The following is a 19,315-nucleotide window of genomic DNA, read 5'->3' as shown; positions in this document are numbered from 1 at the left end:
CTCAAGCCAGACCTGCACAGCTTGCCATATTAGCTAGCATTTCATTGTCATGAATAGTGCGAAGTGTGGTCAGGCTTCACGTAGCAATGTTAAATACCATGGTAACCATGTATGGCTCTCTCTGCCCTCAGCTTGCTCAGTGCAAAGGAGTGAGGGGCATTTTACACTTATTAATTATCAAAGGCTGTACTCCAGGCAGCAACAAACAGGCACAAAAACAAGAGTTCTGTAACAGATCCTACAAGAACTATACTTGTTCAGCTGAAGATGTGTACTTTTTAGAGTCATTATGCATGGTTTGTGATGAAGAAAGAAATTATTTTAAATTTTATTTAGTTAGTTTATTTTATATTCATCTGTTGCTTGGCAACCTACTAAATATCCTGGTACCAGAGTTAGGGCTGAGGTAATATAAAATGACCTCATGATATTTTTGCAAATTTGTACGTTTTCCTTGTTTGTGGATGTCTGTCCACAATCCACAGGCTGCACAAGTAAACAAAGAGTTGTTAAAGAGAACTGTCACCCTGTCCAAGGAAAAGCTCTGCTGTACCTATGATTTAGTATTTTAAAGGTATAATGTCAATATATAGCTTAAATGGGTAAAATGTTTAATTTTATCCATTTAAGCTATTTTTATGAGTCCGACATCAGCCGCTTCTGGAAAGAGACTGAATGTTAATGATACTTTGGTGAGACAAGTGTCTTCGAATCGCTCCTCATTGTTTTCCACTTATATCCTGCACTAGGAACTGCACTAGAAAGGCCACATTTATCTGAGCACATGCGTTATATTTTCTTTAGCTGTTAATCTTATATGTACGTATGTATGTATGTCTGTGTGTGCGTGTGTCTACGTGTGTATGAAGCTTACATACTAATCAGATATGTTTATTATGTGTTATTCATTTTCTCTGTGCAGCACTTCAGACAGTGAAGGTTGTTCTTAAAGTGCTTTGTAAATGAAGTTTACTTACTTCTGATATTGATGAATTAGGTAGAAGAATCTGACGGCGACCCTGATGATGTCATTGGTGTGGCACAGCTAGAATCTCTATGACGTGTTAATTGACAGTTGGGCGCCTGTTATGCCCAACAACATGGCTTGATTTTCTTCCGCGGACATAATAGAAGCCTGCAAACACTATGCTGAAATTCCCATGAACTCAGCACCGGGTCATGACATTTTCCATTTCACTTCCAGTAGACAGGAAATTAAATCTCTGCCATTTTAATAGTGACAATTATATTTTTCAAAAGCACCTCAATTTGGTCCTTTTTATCAAGGGTCATCGATTGAGTATCATTCTAATAAGAGTGAGCTCTGTGTTACTTATAATCATTTGTATTCAGTGATATACATTTAACATCTATTTAGCACAAATCAACAAAAAACATTGTCTCTCTCTATCTATCTCTATCTATCTCTATCTATCTCAGTCAGCTAAGTCTCAGTTCTGTGGGATGCAGGTATCATAAACCATTGTTTATCGGTCTATGTTTACTTACATGCATTGCTGTTATGCGAACAAAACTGGGTATTTAAATCAGTTGTCTGCTCAAATGCACTTAATCATAGTACTCATGTAAAAGAATGGGCACCCAGAATATTGAAGAAAAAATGGGAAACATGGAAGGTGACTGCTGTAAACATGGAAGGTGGCTGCTGTAAACATGGAAAGTGGCTGCTGTAAACATGGAAGGTGGCTGCTGTAAACATGGAAGGTGGCTGCTGTAAACATGGAAGGTGGCTGCTGTAAACATGGAAGGTGGCTGCTGTAAACATGGAAGGTGGCTGCTGTAAACATGGAAAGTGGCTGCTGTAAACATGGAAGGTGACTGCTGTAAACATGGAAAGTGGCTGCTGTAAACATGGAAAGTGGCTGCTGTAAACATGGAAGGTGGCTGCTGCAAACATCGAAAGTGGCTGCTGCAAACATGGAAGGTGGCTGCTGTAAACATGGAAAGTGGCTGCTGTAAACATGGAAGCTGACTGCTGTAAACATGGAAAGTGGCTGCTGCAAACATGGAAGGTGACTGCTGTAAACATGGAAAGTGGCTGCTGTAAACATGGAAGGTGACTGCTGTAAACATGGAAGGTGGCTGCTGTAAACATGGAAGGTGGCTGCTGTAAACATGGAAGGTGGCTGCTACAAACATGGAAGGTGAGGCGGCCGTTGGTTGAAACTGTCAGACCTGTCGTAAATCTGTGTGTGGAAGGTCTTAATCTGAGCTGTAACATAAAATCCTGGCTATCAAAGTGATTCATGCATCCCTCCTTTCCATTCCATTTGGGATTGCCTCACATGTTCCAGCATAATCAAAAGGTCTGACTAACACTTCTTACTATATTAGTCAGGCTTCTCTATTGTTATCGTCACACAATAAATAGACACACCTTAGGTACCCGAACTTTCTCTTCAGGCTAACTAAATCCCATTATAACTATATTTCTCTAAGACCTACCCCTGAACAGACCAGCAGTCTGTGCCTACGGTACCACAGATTGGGCCTCTCTCCAGCTACTTATTTATTTGTATTTGCTCATTTATCCATCCATCCATCCATCCATCCATCATCTCCCGAGGTCGGGTCCCGGTTATTTAGCAAATGCTTTTATCCAAAGCGACATATATAACTGAGAAATCAGGTTCCTTAAACAACTGGGGTTAAAGGCCAATGGTTAAATCTCCCTGCTTACCCCAAGATCTGAACCAGTAACCTTCCAGTCAGCAGTACTGTACCTCTATCCAAACACCACCCTACCTCACTAACCACACCACTTACCTTGTCTAAGAGCCCTTTCCCAAAACAGACAATGCATATCAAATACATTCTAACTGGCCTGAACTTATTTCTTGGTATATAAACCAGGATTGGAATTCCACCTAAAAGTATATTCTAGTTTTGATGTAATAATTAAGTGAACCACTAGAGGCCGTCCTAACTCCCTTTATTCCATTCAACATTTTGACCCAATGAAATCCACGGCTAAAACTGGCATTACCTGTTTTGGGTTAGGGTTACCAGAACATTTGATCACTTTCATATATGTTTCTGATTTTATTTTGAAATTCGCCTGTTTATAGGTGCCCTTTACAAAAATGTCTATCTTGGAATTTTGAAAGAATGTAGGAATTATACTCAAAAATACTACATGAATATATGTTGGGGGGAGTTTTCATGTCCCGTCACCATATAAATATGCAACTTTCTGTCACATTTTGTGGCACTCCTAACCTGCAGAAGTATTTTGCAGATGGTGGTCGCATGGAGGGGGGACATTGTGTTGGACCTGTGTGCCCCTAATTGGGAGGTCTATGGTTTGAATCATATGGTTGGCAGGGTGCTGTCCCCATGGGGCTCTTCAGCAAAGGCAGCTCACCCCGGTTCTAAGCCCTACTTGTATGTCGCTTTGGACAAATGCATCCACTCGATAAATAAATATAAACATGCATGAGACAGGCATGGCCGTTTGTCTATGAAATAACTAGCATTTTTTTTCGGTCATTGCATTTTCCAGACACTAAAAATCTAATTTGAGACACAATTAAATGGCTCTCTTCTAAATGTAAAAGTGTAATAAAAGTGTTAGAAAAGTGATGATATTTGAGAAGGTCATGTGACAAAATAAAATTTTAAACATGCTTTTATCATTTTATATCCAATCTGTCTTGGGTTTAAGGAGTTTCAACTTAATAAGGGAATATTATATGTTGGCTAATTAAGCAGACAGCACAGCAATATAATTCATATAAAACGCAGTTTTCTCTGTCCTGCACAAACCATTGCTCCTTACGAAAGCAGTATCTGAGTTCACAGCTGAATTTGTTTTCACTGGGTTCAGGTTTAGAGTTCTGAACATGTAGATTGCTCTTTGTTAGCTTTCTGTTTGATGGGTTACACTTATGAACCAAGGCGTTTGGGAAAGGCTCCAAAGTAAATTTTATTAAATACAATTTGCCTTGCCTCTTCAATTCCTTTTCTTTTTAAGACACTGAAATATGATGTCTGTTTAAATGTTACATAGCATTTGTTTCAGTTTTTATCTGCCTGATAACACTTCTTTACACTGTAATTACAGTATGGTCAATTTATTTCACTGTGATTGATATGAAATACATTTTCTTGGGAATGCCAGATTAAAATGAAGGGGTTTAACACTTCCTTAACTTTAAATGAAAGTATGTAACTAAATACACAATATTTCCTGGTACATTGACTAAATGCAGTGCATGCAAATTTTGCATGGTCATCTTCTTGCGGAGTATGTACTGAATTAACATTTGCATTGTATGGTTTCGGGCAGCTTGAAAGACAGTTGTCTTCCCGTTCTGTATTGAATCTTGCACGTTTCGTGAGTAAATTTGGTACATATACTCTTTTCTCTTTTGTCTGAAAGGCATAATTTCACGTGCTGAATCAGGCATTCACCCCCCCATATTCTTCCGGCATTTGACATTTCTCCTTATTCTAATAAATCATATCTCCTTTGTTCTATGATTGTGCATTGCTAAACAAAAAATCATTGTCAGGCATGAAGACAAGGGTTTGCTTAAGACCCTCCTCTGCTTTCTGAATGAGATCTGCTGTAGCTTAGTCATTTTACAGTTTTTTTTTGTCAGTAAGTCATATTTGCAGTGTGCTAATCATTGATAAAAGATTTACAGGTGAAAAGCATATAACAAGTGCTTACAGACAAAGGAATACGTATATTTGTGAGCTGTCAGTTTATTTCACTTTATGGATAATTTAAAAGGTTTAAAACGGTCAGGCCCATCCCGAGCAGAAAGGCCGGAACTTTCCAGAGAAGTAGAGCATTAACACAGAAGGAAATAATTAAGCCTAGTCCCGCACTCGTTGGGACACTGGTCAAAATAGTTAAAAGTTCCCAAAAGTCAGTTCTTCATTAGTTAGAGAGTTTTTTAATGCACAATTTAAGTAGTACAGGAAAGACTGGCCCAGTAAGAATAGAGTGCATAATGTAATCAGTGTAACACATGCACACACTAAGGGTTTGATCTGGGGTGACGGAGTGCTACAATAGGTACTGTTCTCTCACACTAGCATTATGCGTCTGATTCTGGCCCCCGGCTCTGTGTGGAATTTGCACGTCCTTCCTTTATTTGTGTAGATGTCCTCTGTGTACTTCACAGTAAACTATGCAGTTAGGTAAATGAGGGTATCTAGGCTGCCATTCGTGTGTGAGAGCATGCTTCGTAACGGGCTGCTGTTCCGCCTAGCAGACATATGTCTCCTGCTCGCCTCATGTCCTGCCTGCTGGGTTTTACATTGACTTAGTATTCACAAGCAGTTAGATAAAGTCTATGTTGCACTAGGCTCTCATACCTCCATGAGTCATCCCTTATCTTACGGTGTCCCACAAGGGTCAGTTCTAGGTCCACTGCTGTTCTTTCTCTCTCTGCATTTTCATCAATATTCTGATGATGCCTACCTTTATCCGTTGGCTCCTTGCTTGACTGCTTAGATGGGATCAACAGGTGGATCTCTCACAACATCCCAAAGCTAAACAAAGAAAGGCCAGAGGCTTTTTTTTTATCAGGAGTGAGGTGATGAGAAGTGGTGAACACGGTTATTTTGACACCATTTCTTAGAAGGCTAAGAATCAGGTGAGTCATTTTTGATAGCGATCCCCACTTACATTAGCTGGGGCTATAAGTCTGCTATCATTGCCGCAATTTTCGCTATGCTACATGCTGTCTGTGACAGACTATGAAAAGCTTACACACACCTTTGTCTCAAACAGAATAGGCTATTGTCATGCAGCCTACCAAGAATACTATCATAAATCTGCTGTGTGTCCAACATGCCCATGCTAGAATTTTAACACACATCTCATCTGCAACTGATGTTAAGATCCCCATAAGAACATAAGAAATTTACAAACGAGTGGAGGCCATTCGGCCTATCAAGCTTGTTTGGGGAGAACTTACCTAATAGCTCAGAGTTGTTAAAATCTTACCTAGCTCTATTTTAATAGACCCCAGGGTTTTATCTTGCGCTACACTAACCGGAAGACTATTCCATATTCTAACCACACGCTGTGTAAAGAACCGCTTCCTCAAATTCATTTTAAAATGTTCTCCCGCTAATTTCCACTTATGGCCACTAGTTCTAGTATTTAAACTAATATAGAAATAGCCATTTGGCTGAACATCATCCAGACCTGTTAGAATCTTATATACCTGAATCATGTCCCCCCTTAGTGTCCTTTGCTCAAGGCTAAACAGACTCAGCTCAGCTTAGTTTTTAAATGTCTTCATGGTGTTATCAGTACATGCTCCTTACCTTACCACCTCTTTACCTGAGTGATTTGATGATTAGGAAAGACTTATGCTGATCATAAAGATGATTGGACAGATGCATTTGTCTTGTAACCCGCTTGACATCTATGACTTTAGTTTTTGGTTTTGATGGTCCAAACTGCAATATTTACTCTCAAATTACTTGAGAGCTTTTGCTTATTTCTCCACTTTAAAACACATTTATTTAATGTAGTGTGTAACATTGTTTTTTTCTTTGTTTCTTTTCTACTTTTATGATTATTTTGTTTCCTTTTTTTCTCATTTTTGAAATTCAGTTTAATCTGTAAAAGATGGAAATGAATAAACTTAAATGAAGTACGTGGAGAAAACAGAAAAAGCAATATTTATATATTAAGATATTCCTGTTTAGGTGATGAAACACTGGTGATTTGCTACATATAAAAAGTTAATTAATTTTCCTTCCTGGGAGCTAGAAAATAATTAAAAGTGCTTAGCGAATGAAAATTGGCCTAGTCATTTATTGACAAATCAAATTGCATTCACATTAATTTATATGTTAATTTGGTTGTCATTCTTATCCAAAGATTATCAACAATCTCTTTACTCAATGAATATTAAAGGATCAACCTGTATAGTGACACTGATTATGTTATAAATGTTGCTTTCAACCAATATTGACCTGGAACTTGGAAGAATCACTGACAACAGGGGAATATGTCCTGAAAAGGTGAAGAGCCTGCAGACATAGAGGAGAACTTACCAGTGCCAGGGAGAAGATGAAGCTCTCATTGTACTGTGGGAGTTATGCTTGGGGCAGAAGATGGAAGTGGCCCATCTTTCCTATACCCTTGGATCAATGGTATTTCTGATAAAAATCTGAATGAAAAGGACAGGAATTGTCTTGGTTTCTGTGTTGCTCAGTTAGAACTGAAAAAAATATCTGTCTGTCACTCAGATATTTCTTACAGCTGAGACTATTTTTCAGAAGGATAAGAACTTTTGGTGTGCAGTGAGGACCTGGCCATCCATGGAAGATCACAAGAGTCTAATCTGATTCATTTGCAAATATGTAAATATTGTATAGAATTCTTATTTTTTTGTACATGTTTTATGAAAGAATGAAGAATAAAAAGTAAATGGGAAAAAAAAATATTTCGAAACTGCATAATATTTTTAAAATGGGAAAAGCAAAGCGAGGTGAACGGTTGAGAATTTAAACACGTATGCAAAGTGGCAGGTAAGGCAATGTGGATTTGGAGGGAGGAAGGGAGAGAGGGAGCCGCCTCAATCAACCAGACTAACCAGGTACGATGCCAACAAAAAATGCTGAGGTCTGAGCTTTGCAGCAGAGACAGTAGCAGCACTAATATGACTTGGACTAACTTTTTTACGTTGACATGTATTGACGTTAAAAATTCCTGTTGACGCATTTCATTTGCAGCTGGAACACTGTCAAAGGGCTTGTATAAAATTACCTTGTGAACTCCGTATTAAAGGGAGAAAGCAATGAAGGATTTGTCACCGTACTCTACCATCCTGCTGGAGGTTTTACCTCCACCACGCCCTTGTCCCGCCTTCACTTTTTACGTGTCCTTGTTGCAAAAAGCACAGCATTTATTTCTGCATGACACACTGGATTATGGGGCTTCCTCATTGCCATGCAGTGCACACCGTACATGGTTCTTCCGGCCATACACGTGAGTATTAAGGTAACACTCGTGTCCCAATCCCATGCTATCCGGTAGGTGTGGATAAACCTTTGCACTCTGATGACAAACGTCAGCAAGTCCTGTCACGTCAGCAGATGAGGGGTTTCCTTCAGTAGGCCTCTGATCACCATGACAACCTCATACCAGAAACTACAAACATTCGTGTCAACTAGTGCCTGCATTCCAGAGGAACTCCCTGGCAGGGCGCCAGTGTTGTTGTTCCTGTTGCTATAGAAGTGCTACAGTCTAGGTGAAGCAGGACAGTTAATCTGCCGCTGCATTTCATTAATCATTTTGTGCATTTTGATACAGGGAAGAATAATATTCTCAGCTTTTCCGATTCCCTGTGTTTTGCTTAGGCAAACTGCTAATGCAATATAATCCTACTGTATGGATCTATTGCACTGTGCAATTGTGTGAAATTCTGGAAACATGATCTCTGAGTAGTCAGGTGTTGTCTTTCACCATTGCCCCCGCAGACCCACAAGCTTTCATCGCCTGTGCAAACATAAGCCAGGACCAATTGCAACCTTGGGATGACTCCAAGAGCAATAGTACACTCCTTTATTTTCTTAATTGACTTCTACCCAGTGGAGACATTTATGATGTCAGTGCTGTGGGTGTTTATGGCAGTTTTTCCACTGCAATTAAGCATTAATCTCCACAAGTCCTGGGATCAGCGTCTCACTGACATTTCTTTTTCACCTGAACTGAAAGAGAGGCGCACAAATTTCCCACCTTTCTCAGCTGAAGGGTCACGTGCGCATGAATTGCTGCTGAACACGTGCTGAATCCACTCTCAGTACAAATGTTCAGGAATGACAGGGTGTGAAATATTTGGGGTTTCCAGTTCTTAATTTCCCCCAGTCTAATGCCATAGAAAGCATTGCTGCTGCCTTCTCATGCTTATCGTTAGATCGTCGTGAGTAATAAACGACAGACAGCCTGTCTGGAAGGTGATACAATCAATATCAGTATTTTAATGTTATCTGTACAGGTAGTAAAGACTAGAAAAATCATGCTAATATACTATTGACCTAATATCATGCAACCTCTTTCATAATGATGTAACCATTTTAAGCTGAAAATAGAAATGTTTCAAAGCACAAATGAATTCAGAACATATAATGGGTGAAGTTCAGTCTCTTGTCAGCCTTACAGTATTTAGCGCCTTCTGTACATGAAAGACACACAACAGGTTACCATGATATTTGATATGCTTTTGATGTATCGATAGATTCCTGTTCTCTGATTACTTTTTTAATTATTGTTCTTTAAAGTGTATGTTTTTGGGAAGAAATAAACACATTACAATTAATTTTACTTTACATTTAATCAGAATTTTAATATGAATTAATTTGAAACCTGGCCCTTGGTAAGCTACAGAAAATAGATAGATGGATGGATGGATGGATGGATGGATGGATATGCGAGTGTTATCTTGTGTAACACAACAACTGTGAGATGTACTGAATGTCCTACTTGAATGACATTTGAATGTCTGGAAAAAATTAATCTTCCCTGGTGTAATAATGCCCCCGAAAATGCTTTGCACTCACAGCTGTTATAAATCTATCAGATTTATCGTTAACACCAGGCTGAGAATGCAGAGAGCGCAGCGATGACAGCAAGCTTCACTGACACAGTAACTGATGATGTAGTGAATCTGGCATCATTACGAAACTTCCTTTAATACTTGTGTGTAATGCGCATATTACATGTATTCATATAAACATAACTGTCAAAAAAGGGACCAAAAAATAATAAACTATGTTTCATAAAAACATGGACCAATTTATTAAAATCTCCAATATACTATATAGCTCCCTAGATGCACTGATGACTTGATTAGATAATTCAAAAGGAATGCTTAACTGTGATCCATTTTGTTCAGTCAGATAATTTAGAAACTTACCATATATAAACTGTTTATTTTCTTCCCCTACACTTGGAGTCAGGAGGTACTGAACCCATCCAAGTGTACATGCTCTGGGCAGTCACACAGCACGGGCAAAGTAAGGTCTCCACTTCATCAGTCACGCTTTTGGATTGTGGGAGGAAGATCAGCAGGCCAAGAGGAAACTCATGCAGGCCGAGGCAGAATACATACACACGCACATTGGAACTCCAAACAAACAGCGTGGCTGGACTCAAACCCGCAACCCTGTTCAGGAACCATCCTACAGAGCATCTCAAAAAGAAGACAAATTATAACATAAATGTAAGTTTCACTAATTAGTATGCTGCCATTATCAAGATTGAGTCATGACTGAAATTAGGCTCTGTTTAATCTCAGAATAAAATATCTTAGTTCACCTGTGCTCAATTTTGAAGAAAACACTATCATTTACCTACCTGCTACACATGTGGGTGAAGCGTCAATAACATTTTGGTGCCCCCTTTCTCAGTATTAGTGTCAGCATAGTTATTACGGTTTGATTCTGTAGGGCAGTATATCAAAACGCTGACCAAGATAGGCAGTGTGAAGACCTCTCACATCCTGTAGAAGAGAACAGACCTTGGATACCTTTTGAAAATGTTAGAACTGTGGAGTAGAACTTATGAGTTTATTACTCACTCAACTTGTGGACCATACTAATGAGCCACTGTTTTGCATAATGATTCTGCAGCTGTGGCAAGGACGGAAATCCATTCATAGTACTTAAGAACTGTGCGCAAAATTTATGCTAAATATGGTTAAGACTGAACATAACCTGCAGGGCGATTTTCTTTTAATACAGAAAGACTAGCTGGACAATAGCAGGACAAGAACCCGGAGTTGGAGCTAGAGCAAATGACCCAAATAAATCAGTGATGCCGAGGTATATATCCATCCATCCATCCATCACCGTAACCACTTAACCAAAACCAGGGTCGCGGGGGGGGACCAGAGGCTATCCCGGGAACAATGGGTGCAGGCAGGAAGAGGTATATTTCCAGACAATGGAATGAAATCTTACATTTGAAGTACTAGTGCAGCATATATTAAATATTAAAGGATATAAATGAGATAAGGATACCCCCATACATACAAGCACATAGGACTCTACAGTTTATTACATGCTTTAAAACACACAGGTTTCCCATTCTTCGGTTTTATAGCCTTAACAAAAGGTGTGCAGAATCACATATCTCACTTTTTTGTGGGCCATCCTTTAAAATCCCAGCCAGAATGACTGCAAAGACCCTTATTCAAAGATGCATTAAATTTAGGACAAATGAACTCTTTGGTTTTATGATTATCCCCTTTACACCCCATAGCCCATATAATTGAAAAGTGTTCAGGTGCTATTTATAGAAACTAGAACTTTTGGTAAAAATTCCAGTAACATAGTCGGGATAATGAATAGCATTTTCCCATGAACTCTTACTTTCAAGTGGAACTCAGCTTTCCACTTGTATTTTCATATTTCCTACAAAAGAAATATTGTTCAATAACTTTACAGGCAACTTTTCATATGTGGAAAAAAATGAGAATATTCAAAAACAGGTCCTGAGCACAGGCCTTCAGTAACAAACAATAATGATGATGAGTGGCGAGGTAATGGACTGCCAATCTGATTGGTTCGAGACCTAAAAACTCAACTCTCAGGTAGTGTGTGGCTCAACGGGTTAGTGACCGGAAGGTTTCTGGTTTGAATCCTGAGTTTTATCAGAAAAGCCGCATCATCATTACGCCCTTAACTTCTGGAATATACTCCAAAGGTCCTGCATAAATGGACCTGCGCTAGAACCCCAAGGTTGGCTCTCTCCTCTATATCTGTGAAAGTTTCAAAGGAGAGTAAGGTGGGGTATGTGAAGACTGTAGCATTCCAATGTACTTGTGCAAATAAAGCATCATTTTATGTAGTTTTAGACAAACCCAAAAATCAGAGTCTTTCCTTTAATTTAGCTGTCAGGGTTTATGTTCTTGTTTTATTTTTGCCTCAAAAGGACCAAAGTTTATTTTTGCTTCTTGAATTGTATCAGACACCTGGCCAATGCTTCAGGAGGTGTTTTCAATGTTGTCAAACTTTTCAAAAGGAAATCTGTAGTAACAACGTCACTGTCGCGACTTTTCCGAAAGTCCTCGTCGAGGCTAACTTGGGTCTTACCCAGTGCTAGCTGGCTAGGTGAATTAGGTATTTTACAGTGTGCGTGATGAAGGCATGTAGTATTTGGTGCACAAACAAAAAAAAGAGTTAAATCTGTTTATTAATACGGACCATTCATGTTAGCTGAAGTCCAAATCCGAGACATTAAATGTTTCATGAGACAATATTCTTTTTACACCCATCCCTCTGCTTTTTAAAGCTCACCCTACTCAAAAATGTCAAACAGCCCACAAACCAAAATTAATACATCTCAACACGGCTCCCAGTTTAAACAAACTAAAATCTTTGTACTCAGCGTCTTTTCACAGCCCCTGCATCTGTAATAGAGCAGCCCCCCCCCCCTTTTTTTCATTGCAAATTATACAGTTGTCTTGGGGTTGATATTTTCTGCCCTGTCCCACATGAGGATGGCAGAGCCACATAATTTTCAGCTCTGCCAGTATATTTTCATAGGACGTGGACGTATGTCTGGATTACATGGGGCGTCAGTGTTAGTTTTTTAAAGAAATAACAGCATAAAGTGCCACGACATTCTTGTACAGTTTTTAAAAAATTAAAAACTGCTGTTAATAGTAAAATGTACAGCTGCTGCTGCTAATAAAAATGATAATCGCAACAATAATAGTAATAATAATAATCCTCATTGTCATAATCGTACTGGTGGAAGCAGTAGTAGATTAACGAAGGCCTTACCAAAGACATGTGATGGAAATACTGCCTAGTAACTGTTCTAGGATCAGCAAGTGACCTAGACTGGTTAATGGTAGCAATTACAAGACCACCCAGAATCCTTAAAGGGCTCCTATTTATATCGTCGGTTTGCATAGTTCACTGTTTAAAATCTTAGCTGTGCCTTAACCACGGCATTCATGGCCGGCCGATCGGAGCTGTTTTAAGTCACGGCTTCATCTCTAAGTGAAATATTTGTACTTTACTTCCCTGGATCGACTTGAAATAAGGATGAATTTATTTCCGAAGGGAAAATACTCATGGACTTGATTATTTCATTGCCTGGAAATATAGCTTCTATCAAGTGCATTTCATTCTGAGCAAGAACCTGTTCTGAAAGCAATCAAATGTATACAAAATTACATTCACTTAAAGCTTCATACAATAGTTAGTACTTCATACTAAAATATACTTCTAAGTATATAACTATGGTGCAGGCTCTGTGTAAAATGCGCATTTCAAAGTAGAACCCATGATTTGACATTATACTATAACCACTCAAAAATTGTAGCCTCGATTACAATGAACCTCTTAACTTTGATTATCTTTGGAAGCACGGTAGCTCCTATAATTATGATACTCAGCTATTATACATTGACAGGCTGTTTCCAGTGTTGGTTTCAACAGCAGTACTAAAAATAAACGTAATGGAAAGCAGATCACACTTTTGTTTATTTCTAAAATGGATTCTGTTTATTTGTGTCGTTTGCTATACTGTAGGTCACTGGCATCTTCCACACTGAGGTCTTTATATATATATATATATTAATGCTCCAACCTTCCATTTGTCAATTTTCCATTGATTTTTTTTTCCTTGTGAATGTCTTGTTGATATTAATATTGTGTAAAAGACCTTAGAACTGGCTACAAGAGTCTACATATTATCGTCTTGTGGTTAGAGATGGGCAAAGATGTGTATGGTTAAATTATACTGTAATTAACAAGCATAAACCTTCTGTGACAAAATATAATTAGTGCACTGTGGGTTGAGAGGAGATGTGGGTGCCATCTGTCTTGGTCGGGGTGAGTAGGTGGTTATAATTATTGGTAATAATTCACCTGCTCTCATTTCACATTTCAGTGCTATATCTTGATGTAGATTTTTTCAACCTTAGTAAATAAGTGTCTATTTTCATTACCCTTTGTCACAATTCACTTATCCAAATTTTTTATGAATTTTTATTCCCTTAGTTTTTAGGCTTCATATATTGTTTCATACTGCTAATCTTGTCACTGTTCTCTTCCATACAGCCCTGAGAAGCCTGTCCCTTGTGAATCCACCATCCAAGTTTTCATGTCATGTGAATCTATATGCCATCCCACCCAAAAACATGTTCAGAAATACACACTAAGTAAAGTCATTACATTCATATGTAATAATACCCATAAAGTATTTTTGATCGGCTATTTAGCCTGATGATTGTTCCCAGACGTAAAACAGTGTCTCTCAGTATCCCAAATACTCAGCAATACCTCTGAATCTCACCTGACCAGTCAGAGATATCTGGACCCCTGAATTTTAGGCTGTAAATGTGAGAGTAACATCCATGGTATCAGAAGGTACCTTATCCTTATCCGGAATTCACAGAGTAATTGTTCAGTTGTATATTTTTCAATGCAATTTTCAAACTTTTTAGTGATTCCATTTTCAATACATTTCCCCAATATACTTTGTATTGTATTTCAAACCGACCATTTCATGTGTATCGCAGAGTGTATTTACAGAGACAAGGTACAGCTCAGTCGAGCCTGGTCAAGATTCATGGACACATTTTGAGAAGCTGAATAATGATATACAACAACTCCCATATTTGTGAAGTTTTTTATTAGCTTAACATAATGGTTTAACAATAATCAGACAATTAAGAAATACATGCAAACTGTGTCACTGTTATCTTTTTGTAGGCTAAGCGTCAGTGATGGGAACATACGTAGACGCATTCCTTGCAAGCTAATGGCTGTAAATGCTATTATGTGTTTCATAAAACAGAAGACTTTAACCCGATGTTGGCAGACAGTGTTGCCATTTTACTGTTATCCTCACGTAAAATACATTTTCCATTAAGACAGAATGTCTAGACGATATTTTATGACCATCAATGCATGTGGTTAATTGGCTTTTTTGTTGTGTAACTCTGCTTTAGTTCGTCTTTGTTCCACAAAGTCATTCTTTCAGTCTCTGGAGATTGTCAGCCACCCACATGAGTTGAGCAACTGCTGGAATGGGAAAAGTGGCAGACAGGCTGCTTGTTTGGGTGTTAATGTGGCCTCGTGCTACAACCACTCAGGCTTCCTGTGTATGGAGTCTGGGGTCACTGCAATGCACCGCAACCTGAACTATTGTCTGCCTTAGAGATTGTGGTATTCGTGTGGGTTCAAAAACAGGCTTTTAGACTTAGCTGGGTAACTAAATTGTACAGCGAATGTCTATGTTTTTCTAATTGGTTTCTCAGTTCTGACCACATGCTTCAGTCCCTGATTCCTTATATTTTTGCAGGTAAATAACTGTAGCAGCTTTTTCTTGCTACTGATCTGCGTAGTTTAGTCCTCATGGGCCTTGACGTTCTATCTAAAATGCTCTAAATTATGTTGACGATAAGAAGATATCTGATTGGCTGGCGGCTCAGTAGGAATTTAAATTCTAGCTCTGGTCTGTCTGTGTAGACTTTGCATATTCTACCCATTTCTGCTATAGGAAGGCATGCAGTTAGGCAATGTGGTGTCTCTAAATCGTTTGTACAGTATGATCATGCATACATGTATGTTGCCTGTGGTAGACTGGGTTCTAGTACAAGGTAAAGTGCTGCCTAGTGCTGTGTGCTGCCTGGGATAGGTTCCAAGCCCCTCTGGGACCGTGAGCGGGAAGATGGGTGGATGGTTGAATATCTCATTTATCAGAGAACACATCCTGAAATTGGCTCAGGAGTTGTACCTTTTCACTGCAATGTTCCTGAGATTTTGCCCAGGGACCTTCCTATGGGATCTCAGTCCAACTTCAGATTTTATCACAACAAACCACCAGCCAGAACAATGCGTGCCTAACGACTACTGTGGTTTTATCTTCACCCAAGATAAAGTGTGCTCTCTATGTCACATACACCTCGGCCCATGTTTCATGGTCTCATAAATAAAGCCGACTGATAAAGAAAGGCTACTGTTCCACGGGAATGTTCCTGCGGTTGTTTTAGGTTCCGAAGTGGAACCAGGAGACATGGGATATGATTGAACAACTTTAATATGATGAAGAATGGAGAGAGAGAGAATCACCTCACTAGACAGCAAGTGTTCTCTGGTGAATCTCAAAGATCAGCCTTACAGCCAGCGGGAGGTCCAGGGCGCATGATGGAAAATCTCACAGGGCCCTCACGAGGGTTTACTAAGGAACCTGGGTTCTACTCAGGGCAGGATCATTGGTCATTGCTCCTACATAATACCTCACATATCAAGACAGGTGAAACACTGCACCTTATTCTATACTATATTTTTTTAAATATATATATATTTTTTTACGTATTTGCGTTCATGAATTCAGTGCTCTTTTGCCACTGTAAGCATCACACTAAAAAAATCGAATGTAAGGCCACCATAATATTTATTTGGTAATGCTTTACATTCAGTGCACCTTCATAATGCATTCATAATGCATTCATAGAACATTCATAAGCAGCATGCAAGTGCACCTTAACATCCTAATATCCCTTAACAGCTTTAATATACATTAATAACAAACATTACATGATTATGCAATTATAATGTTCATTATTATTATGTAATGTTTGTTATTAATGTATATTACAGCTGTTAAGGGATGCATGATGTTTATGAATAATTTCTGAATACTTAATGAATACATTAAGAAAGGTGCACTGAACGTTCTATGAATGCAATATAAAAGCATTATGAAGGTGCCGTTAATGTAAAACGTTGCCATTTATTTGCAGTCATAAGACACTTGTAAATAAATGTTAATTTATTTCCAAATTTGACTACAATATCATAAAAAGATATGACAGCCAAACAAACTGAAGAAGGCTTCATGCTTAGATAATTTTAATAACCAATAGTTTGAATAATAAAGTGCCATTTTTACCAGCTATTCACCGTGTAACACAGGAAGGGATGTGTACACTTATTGAAATGCAAAGGTCATATTTCAGTACTGTTATGTAAGAAATCTGATCTTCTGCCCTGTCTGGTTTTCAATCTTATGTAAGTTTTTAATAGACTGCTACAATGTTGAGAGAAAAGCAAAATAATAAAATATTATATCATTTCCTGCAACCGTGAACAGGATAAGAGGGTAGAAGATGAAAGGATTTTTATATTTGATATTAATATCCACACATAATATTTGATTGATGAAGTTAATTTTCATGAGTTATTTTTTTCATTTAACTGAATTTCAACTATGCATCATGTTGTGATCGTACCACTTTTGCATGTATTGCAAAAGAATTGGTCAATGTATGAGTGGACTTGCAGATATGCAACACAAAGGAGTCAAATAATTTTTTATCCTAAAAATAGCAGCTGGGGGAAGGGGGCCTGTCAAAAATAAAGTGTACAATACAGTAGACAGAGAGAAGGCCGTACAGCTTATACCTATGCAGCCAGACTTTGAGATACTGCACCTATTCAATGGATCCCATAGCCGAATTTCCTCTAGCTTTCATTTAAACAAAAAGAAGACACTCAAAAGAGAAGGATGTGTCTAAAGATTTTTTCCCTCCATGAAAGGTAGCCCTGAGGTGACCCAGGGGCGAAAGGTGTGGCCTAGGACCTCCTGAAAGATCTCACATAAAATGGGTGAAAGACCTCTTATGAAACTTACCACATACAAAAGGCCAGATGTACCCCTTCTTTTGGGATATTGCGAGTTACACTTTCTACTGTGCATTTGTATTGTTTTCTGGGCCTGATGTGTTCATAATTCATAAGGACTTATTGAGTCCATTAGCCCTAAAATACATTAATGTACAGTTGAATTCTTTCAATCAAGTAATTTTATTTCGACCATGCTTTGGAATTGGGTTTATAGCATCTGTGGTCCTGATTATGGATATACAGGCTGTCCCAAGACTAAGAATGCCCTACTTCCAAATGGACCTCCATAAAGCCTATTACATTAAAAATTCAGGTTAAACGCGATGGTTTGTAATAACGAACATGCAATATGCAGCTTCAGTGGTCCGTTTGCACAAGGGATGGTACACCACCATATGTAGTTACTTTACTATTAATATTAATAATAATAATCACAGTAATAATAATCATCATAACAATAATGTATTATTATATGTAAATATATTGGAAAGGGATCGATATTCAACATAAATGCTATTGAATTTGTTCTTAATGCTTGCCTGATCATTTTCTTTTCCGCCCTCAAGAAAGTAAATTCCAAATAAATAAATAATAATCAACAACAACAGTAATCACGCTGTAAAGGTCAGAGAATTAATTTAACTGTTGGTAAAATGAAATAAACAGCTTGCTTTTATGAACTCGCATTTTAAGCTTTCAGTGGTTTTGAGGTTGGTGGGAGATGTTTATTGTTTTTATAATACATTTAGTGAGATGAAGTGTTGAGTTCATTTTCTACTCTAACTGCAAAGTCGACTGAAAGTATTGAAATGCTACCCAGGGATTGTTAAGTTACAATTATATGAAGAGGAAGGAAAACCTGGCAAATTATTAACAAAATAACAAAAAATATATATGAAAATGAGCAGATATTAACTTGTGTGATTACAGTAACAGATATTAAATGACTGTAAAGTTGTGATAATTTAACGCTATTTTTTACATAAGAAAAGCATTGATGCTGTGATGCCTGTGGCCGATAAAAATTTTGTTCTCATTTTTCCCTGAACAATTACAGTAGATGACTTTATTTTTCTTTGCCATTTTATATTTTTCATTGACATTTGAGAAAAACACTTGCTGCCTGAAAACATTAATATCATGGCCAGTCTACCCCTAGCAGTCCTCGCCAGCTTTGATAAATTTCATTCATTTGACAGTATCTTTCCAATGTTTTTTTTTGTGGTTTTGCCTTGAAAACATACGGGTATACAGGAATCTAGATTGTTAACATATGAATTGAACAAACACAATTCCTTGAAACAAATATTGAGAATTAATAACATAAATCTGATAGGCACAGTTTCACGGCATTACTAAATATCGTTTTACGTATGATCAGTCTAAGTCTGCTGCAAGCTATTTACAAATACGGATCAAATAATCTTTTCGTTTTTTTATTATTCAGAATTATTACACTGTTACACCTTTGAATGTGCATTACCGTATATGAGTATGCAGATGGTAAATAACAAACAAACAGTGATCTGTTTTTGTACCTAAGGAAATGTCCTCACTGCTGATTTGGGGATTTTGGGGATATTGAAGTTGCCCCAGTTGTGGATTTTTGCTGTCTGGCATTGTGAGGAACCACATGACACCACCAAACATCACATGGAAACCACCCAGTAAA

General features: G+C 38.1%; 1 long non-coding RNA gene across 1 annotated transcript; it reads left to right on the top strand.

The window, feature by feature from the left end:
• Positions 1 to 32: 32 nt before the first annotated feature.
• Positions 33 to 4,818, top strand: LOC125746397 (uncharacterized). The gene is made up of 3 exons (XR_007398959.1): positions 33 to 1,791; positions 1,836 to 1,879; positions 2,034 to 4,818. It is a non-coding gene; the product is annotated as an uncharacterized LOC125746397 (long non-coding RNA).
• The last annotated feature ends 14,497 nt before the right edge of the window (positions 4,819 to 19,315 follow it).

Source organism: Brienomyrus brachyistius, chromosome 7, assembly GCF_023856365.1.
Source record: "Brienomyrus brachyistius isolate T26 chromosome 7, BBRACH_0.4, whole genome shotgun sequence".
Lineage (NCBI taxonomy): Eukaryota > Metazoa > Chordata > Actinopteri > Osteoglossiformes > Mormyridae > Brienomyrus > Brienomyrus brachyistius.
This window is presented reverse-complemented; position numbering and strand designations above follow the sequence as displayed.